This window comes from Pristiophorus japonicus, chromosome 10 (genome assembly GCF_044704955.1).
Source record: "Pristiophorus japonicus isolate sPriJap1 chromosome 10, sPriJap1.hap1, whole genome shotgun sequence".
Lineage (NCBI taxonomy): Eukaryota > Metazoa > Chordata > Chondrichthyes > Pristiophoridae > Pristiophorus > Pristiophorus japonicus.
In genome coordinates this window covers 22262329-22269458 of record NC_091986.1, presented here as the reverse complement: position 1 = coordinate 22269458, position 7130 = coordinate 22262329, and the positions used below count along the sequence as shown (strand labels likewise).

The following is a 7130-nucleotide window of genomic DNA, read 5'->3' as shown; positions in this document are numbered from 1 at the left end:
TCAACGTTGAGGTCGTGAACGCCTGGCTTAAGGTGATGGTCTGCTTTACGTCCCGTCCTGTTGCGAAAACGTCCCGCAAAACATTGTTGAGGAGTTCGTCAAATTCGCACGGTTCTGCGAGCCTTCGTAGGTCTGCGACATACTCCGCTAAATCCTGGCCCTCGGTGCGGCGGTGTGTGTAGAAGCGATACCTGGCCCCTGAAACCCGAGTCAAGGCTTCACCCACTGTGAACTTTTCTAAACTACCAACGGCAGCCATCTCTGCGTGTAAGTCCGTGATCTGTTTTCGTCGCCAGTTAATACGTCTCTAGTTATCTGTAGAATAACTCCACGAGGCCTAGTGCAGTGCTTGAACTGCTGTGACCTTAGTTTCTTTATTGTAACTCCAGAGTGAGGCAGCAAAGTGGTGATCAGCCTTTTATACAGCTCCTGCCTGGGCCTCCCACAGTTGCACCCTCTAGTGGTGCCAGCATAATGTATACAGAGTATACATATATGACATATATAAATAGCCCTTTGAGTGTGTTGATGCACGTCAGTCTTTTCGAAGATTCAGCCAGCTCCTGTGTCATGTCGGCGGAGGTTAGATCCAACTTGGTGAACGACTTCCCCCCCGCTAACGTTGCGAACAGGTCAACCGCCTTGGGCAGCGGGTACTGGTCTTGTAGTGAGACTCAGTTAATCGTTACCTTGTAGTCTCCGCAGATTCTGACTGTGCCAGTGCTTTTCAACACCGGAACAATTGGACTGGCCCAATCATTGAACTCGACTGGTGATATGATTCCTTCGCATTGGAGTCTGTCCAGTTCAATCTTGACTTTCTCCCTCATCATGTACGGAACTGCCTGAGCCTTGTGATGGATGGGCCGTGCATTGGGGCCGAGATGGATCTGTACCTTGGCGCTTGTGAAGTTGCTGATGCCTGGTTCGAATAGCGAGGGAAACTTGCTCAGCACTTGAGCACACGAGGCGTCATCCACTGAAGATAATGCTTTGATGTTGTTCCAATTCCATCTAATCTTTTCTAGCCAGCTTCTGCTGAACAGTGTTGAGCCATTGCCTGGAACAATCCACAATGATTGGTTATGCACAGCTCCATCATACGATACCTTCACTGCTGCACTTCTAATGACTGGTATGAGCTCTTTGGTGTAGGTTCGCAGCTTTGCATTAATCAGGCTCAGTTTGGGCCTTTGTGCTTTATTGCCCCACAGTTTCTCAAAAGCCTTCTGGCTCATTATTGACTGACTCGTACCCGTGTCCAACTCCATGGATACTGCAACTCCATTTAATTTGACTTTCAGCATTATAGAAAGGCTCTTGGTGGTGAAGGTATCTACCCCATACACTTCTTCCTGTGCTGCGTGATCCACGCCGGATCGATCATCCTCTGCCACGTGGTGTGTTGCAGCACGTTTGCACATTCGCTGGAGGTGCCCCATTGTTGCGCAACCTATGCACACGTAGTGCTTGATTCGACATTGATGGGCCCAATGATTACCCCCGCAGCACCAACACGGTTCTAATGGATTCACATTCACCCCCGATGGCGGACCCTGAGTCATCATAGGTCTTGTAGCCGCAGACGTATAGGTCCTGCCATATGCAGTTCGGCCTGCTAGTGATGTCATTTTATGCACAGTACTTGCCGGTGAGCTTCGATGTTGAGAAGATAACTGTTTGGTGTTATCGTCCGTGGCCATGCATGCCTGAGCGATCGCGGTCTAGGGTTTCGGCAGCCAGCAGCTTTCGAAGAATAACCTCGCGGCTGATGCCCAGCATGAAAAAGTCCCACAGCATTTGCCCCAACGCAGCTCCAAAACCTCAAGGTCCTGCGGGGCGTCTCAGGTCGGCGACATAATCCGCCACGTCCTGGCCCCAGAGCGATGGTGCGTGTAAAAATGATATCTGGCCATGAGGATACTCTCCTTCGGTTTGAGGTGGTCCCAAACCAGATGCATAGCTCTGTATATTCCTTCTCCGTTGGTTTTGTCGGTGCAAGCAAATTCTTGATAAGGCTGTATATTTTAGGCCCACAGATGGTGAGGAGAATAGCTCTGCGCTTGGCCGCATTAGTGTCTCCTTCCAGCTCGTTGGCCACAAAGTACTGGTCGAGCTGCTCGACGAAGGCTTCCCAATCATCACCCTCTACGAATCTCTCTAATATTCCAATGGCAGCCATGGTTGCGTGAAGATTTGTATTCTATTATTCATTGCCAATTGTTGTGTATAGAAGAACTCCACAAGGCTGAGTACTGTGAGTAAACTGAGTGTGACCTTAGTCTTCTTTATTACAACTCCAGAGTGCCTAAACAACATGGCAGCCAACATTTTATATTGGCCCTGCGCGTGTATGCAGGTGACTATTCGGACTCCAACAGTCGTGCCTCCGGTGGTAAGTATTACATAGTTTCGGCGCAGTCACACTGGGGAGAGATCGTTCACCTACTTCAGTACCTCATCCAACCTGCTGGTACACCAGCGAGTTCACACTGGGGAGAGGCCGTTCACCTGCTCTGAGTGTGGGAGGGATACCTGAGAAATTTTCTACATTGTCGGACAGATATCAGTGTTGCAGCTGTACTGGAGCAGCTTGGCTAGTTCTGGAGCAGTGTTCTTCAGCACTACAGCTGGGATTTTGCCAGGATCCCATGCCTTTGCTGTGTCCAGTGTGCTCAGCCATTGATATCACATGGAGTGAATCAAATTGCTGAAGAATTTTTGAATCCAAAGGCATAATTCCTCCATCTAGAGAACATTAGAAATTCGGACTAATGCATCTGTAATTTCTTCACCGAAATTTGAGGGATATCTCCCAGTTGGCAACAGACAGCTGATTTGAGAGATCTGCTAGTACCTCTCTGTTTAAGTGGACGAAGGGTGCTTAGGCCTCTGCATGAAAGTATTCTTGTAAGTCGAGTTATCAACATATTTTTTTTTTTTTTTTTAAATTTGTAGCCAATCGTTCCAATTCTTTGTCAAATCACAAACGCCAGAGGTCACCTTGCACATGCCAAGGATCACTCTGCACCAATGCTCTTAGCCAAAAGGCCTAGAGCCACTGCACCGTTCCTGGAAGTACTGCAATACCAGGTTCGTGCCATGGAGGTGGATGGGTCAGGTCCCCCACACACCTCCGTGGAGGTGGATGGGTCAAACCTCCCCACCCACCTCCTGTTTCCAAAAATGCAAGCATATACCTTCCTGACCAGGGAGAAACCACCCGGAGGTCATGGTGGCTGGTCAGAAACGGTACTACACTTGATCTTAGCCAAAAGGCCGAGAAGCAAGTCGAGTTATCAACATATAATGCAAGATGCAATGCTCGTGAACTTGAGGTGCAATGAGAAGATGGACTCCCAGATATTGGCCCCAATTTCGCCAACTGTGGTGGGCCCGGGGCGGCTGGGGTAGGCTGCAGATTGTGACCTCGCTCCCGGCTCCATCCCGCTCTGTGAAAAGAATTTTGCATTGATGAGGCTTTTAAGCCCACCCTGCGAAGTTCCTGGCCAATTAAAAGGAACTGGGTCTGATGACGTCATTTGATGGCACGTCATCAGCCGAGTTCCTTACAGAGACCATGTCCACATTGATTTTGATAGTAATGCTATCAGTGTTCTGCAGCATTGAGGTGTACCAAGGTGCAGGGCTGCACCCAGCTCTCCCATGAATCCCTCCATACGCTTATAGAGGGAGTCACAATATGCAGGGAGATTCTCTTCCTTTCCAATGAGCGGAAGAGATCTCCCCAGGACACCAATGCAACCTGGTTGCACATTGCATAGGAGGTCACAAGCAGGGAAATCATCAGGAGGACCAGGCTACAGTGGTGCAAACCTTTCAATGTCTCAGTAGATTACAAAACATTACTGCAAAGCCACACTCAACCTCATCCTACTGTGCCACTCATCACATCACCATCACTCTGCCTTCCCTACCCTATTCCTGCACATCCTTACTTATACCAACTTACCTTGCAGCTCCACCCATCCCTCTCTATCTACATCATCACTTCCCCATCTCACTAGCCACCCCTCACACTCACCCTCATCCTAGTCCAATCATACCAACTAACAATCCACGAGGGTAGGCACAGGTCTTTTAGCCAATGTTCATGTAAAGTTTCTGTTAATGTGTTGTCAAACATTGACATCTTTATTTTCAACACTTTGCCGTCTTGGGCAGATTTGTGTGCACCTTTGGAAGTGGCTTAGTGAGTTACAGTGAGTGGTGAGACATAACGACACCCCCCCGCAATGGTGATGAGTGTGAAAGGAATGGCTTAGACATTGTAGGGATGCTTTATGGTGTTGGAGTGGGGTGGTGCCAACCTGGCGCATCATGTTGCAGCCAGGGTGTACAGCGTCAAATGAAATAAATGCAGCCTTGGCCTCTCGGGCAGCAATGTGGTCAGGTGCTGATGCCTTATGTAGCATCAGTTGATTGTGGAGCAGGTTGATGTTGGTGCTGTGGTGTGCCTGGTGATGTTGGTGTGCCTGGTGATGTTGGTGTGCCTGGTGATGGTGTGTCTGGTGATGCTGGTGTGCCTGGTGATGCTGGTGTGCCTGGTGATGTTGGTGTGCCTGGTGATGTTGGTGTGCCTGGTGATGTTGGTGTGCCTGGTGTGCCTGGTGATGCTGGTGTGCCTGGTGATGTTGGTGGTGATTGTGGTGGGATTCTGCGGACCATGGTAAGATTTTTTCAAGGGCATCAATGCTGATGGAATAGATGGCAGCTGAGGTTGAGATGACAGAAGCGATCTGTCAATGGTGAGATAGATTGTTCCAAGGAGGTGTTTACTCCAAACACTTCAAAACTGCATAAACTCAAGTGTCTTCTAAATCCTGAAGGTTCCAGCTTTTAAGATTGGAAAGTGAACAGCTGTGAAAAGGTAGCTTTTAAACCACTTTTGCAACTGTCACCTATTCAGAAAAATGGAGAGTCATTGAAAACCCGACCTACTTACCTGACATGATCCCCGAGCGCCGGGAACTTCGTCAAAAAGCCGGAAAAATGGTAAGCACATGGTAAAATGCTGTTAAGTAACTTTTAACAAGCTCTTAACGTTATCAATTGGGTCCCCCGCCGCTTGGTGCCGGGTCTGTAAAGTGCAGACTCAGCACTTGGGAAACTGACGTAGAGGTGGGTTGACAGGGGGTTGCTGACCCGCTGTCAATCTTTTTTATTTTGATAGCAGACCGACCTCCGAACTCGCCCTCTGAGCGCCGGCAAAATTCTGGCCATAGGGACAGTATTCAGGTCTTTGGTGGCATTGGGCTGTATGTAGTGTTAAGAGCTGAGAAAGAACCATTTGGTGTGAAAGTGGAAACTAAGCTTCTTGGGGGCAGTTTTAGCAACGGAGCAGATGTGGGAATTCCCTTTGAGATCAGTGAAAGTAGCGAGGCCAAGGATATCAATAGATGAAGAAAGATTAAAGGTGGAGCCATCAAAGGTAACATGTGGCAGAAACAAATGACTGTGAAACCACACTAATGTGATTGTACTCTGAAATTCCTAACTGCTACTTTAGTGGAGATGTTAATTCATTTAGGGGCTGAAATTGCCCCTTTCATTAAGGGCTGTTAAATCCAGAAAGCGGCGGCCATGTTGAGGAGTACCATGGCCGCCGACTTTTCGTGTCGTGGTCGCCATTATCAAAATTCCACTCCCATGCTATCCCAGCGATGACCCGTTCCTCCCCCCACCGCTATGCTGCCGTTGATCCGTGGTAAGCGTGTCATCACAGTGCACACACCTGATCTACCCCCCCCCCCGACCCCCCGATGTTAAAATTCCACCATGAAAATCTTTGGCCCACCCGGCGGTGCCAAAACCTGTTTTTCTTTCCCGGTGGTCCAGTGAGGCTGTGGCCTTCTGCAATGGCGGCATGGTTCCTCTTAAAGGGGAGGACCTATTGCCGCTTCCGCCATTGTTATTTTTGTCGGCTGTCTGCCATGTCGTCCCAACAGTTATGCCCCCCGGGTTCGGCCGTGGCCGTCAACAGGCAGCCTAGCACCCCCCCCCCCCCCAACCCCCCTTGTGTGCCAGGCCGCTGGCCCGGCCGAAACCCTCCCTGGTGGCTCAGTGGGCCGAAGTTTTAAAGTCGCGAGGGTTCTCCCCTTTAAGTGAAGGGGAGAGCCATGGTGACGCAACGTCATGATGATGTCATCGCAGCAGTCACTCCGCAACCCCCCCCCCAACCAACTTCCACCCCTCAGGTGTTGCCACTGCCGTGTATCCGCACCTCATGTGTAGTCACCGCCCCCATTAAGAGCGACTTCCGGATCATAGTGAAAAAAACAAAGAGCAGAATGTCGCTCAGTCAGCGACCTCAGCCACCGTGGCAGTAAAAACACACAAACCAGGATGGGAGCGCCCCGTTTTGGGCGGGGGGCAATTTTGGCCCCTTAGTGTGCATAGTCTAATATCCAAATGAATAATTTCAGGGCCTATGTTTTTTCAGGAATTAAAGAAATCAAGATTTTTGTTGTGTCAATTGAAGAGATGAAGATGTAGTCACTAGGGCCCCAAGTTTCCACATGATTTGCTCCTGATTTTTAGGAGCAACTGGTGCAGAACGGAGTATCTTAGAAATCGGAATTCTCCACATTTAGTTTGCTCCAGTTCTCGTCAGTTAGAACAGTTTCACTTTGGAACAGAATTTTATTTTCAAAAGGGGGCGTGTCCGGTCACTTACGCCTGATTTCAAAGTTTCGTGAGTGAAAACGTACTCCAAACTAACTTAGAATGGAGTAAGTGAAGATTTTTGTACGCTCGAAAAAACCTTGTCTACACTTTAGAAAATCAGGCGTAGGTTACAAATTAGGCGTAGGGAACGAGGTGGGGGGGGGAGGGGGGGAAGGGAAGTCATTAAATTCTACAATCAATCCTTAGTTATACTTATACAAATATTATACAAATAAATCCAACCTGAATAAAAATTTATAAGCAAAGAAAAGATTAAATAAACCATGTTCCTACCTGTGTGAAAGTGCTTCAGGCAGGCCTTTCATGTTGGAGACAGGCAGCGGTGTGGCGTCAGTGTCTCGACGGCAGCGGCAGCAAGCTTCGAGCTGAGCTGCAGTGCTTGAGGCAGGCCTTCATTCTCTTCGTGGCTGGCTGCGAAGAAG

At 49.0% G+C, this 7130-nt stretch overlaps 1 pseudogene; it reads right to left on the bottom strand.

Annotated features, from left to right (window-relative positions):
• Positions 1-3056: 3056 nt before the first annotated feature.
• On the bottom strand, positions 3057-3291 carry LOC139275354 (U2 spliceosomal RNA; annotated as a pseudogene).
• Positions 3292-7130: the final 3839 nt, after the last annotated feature.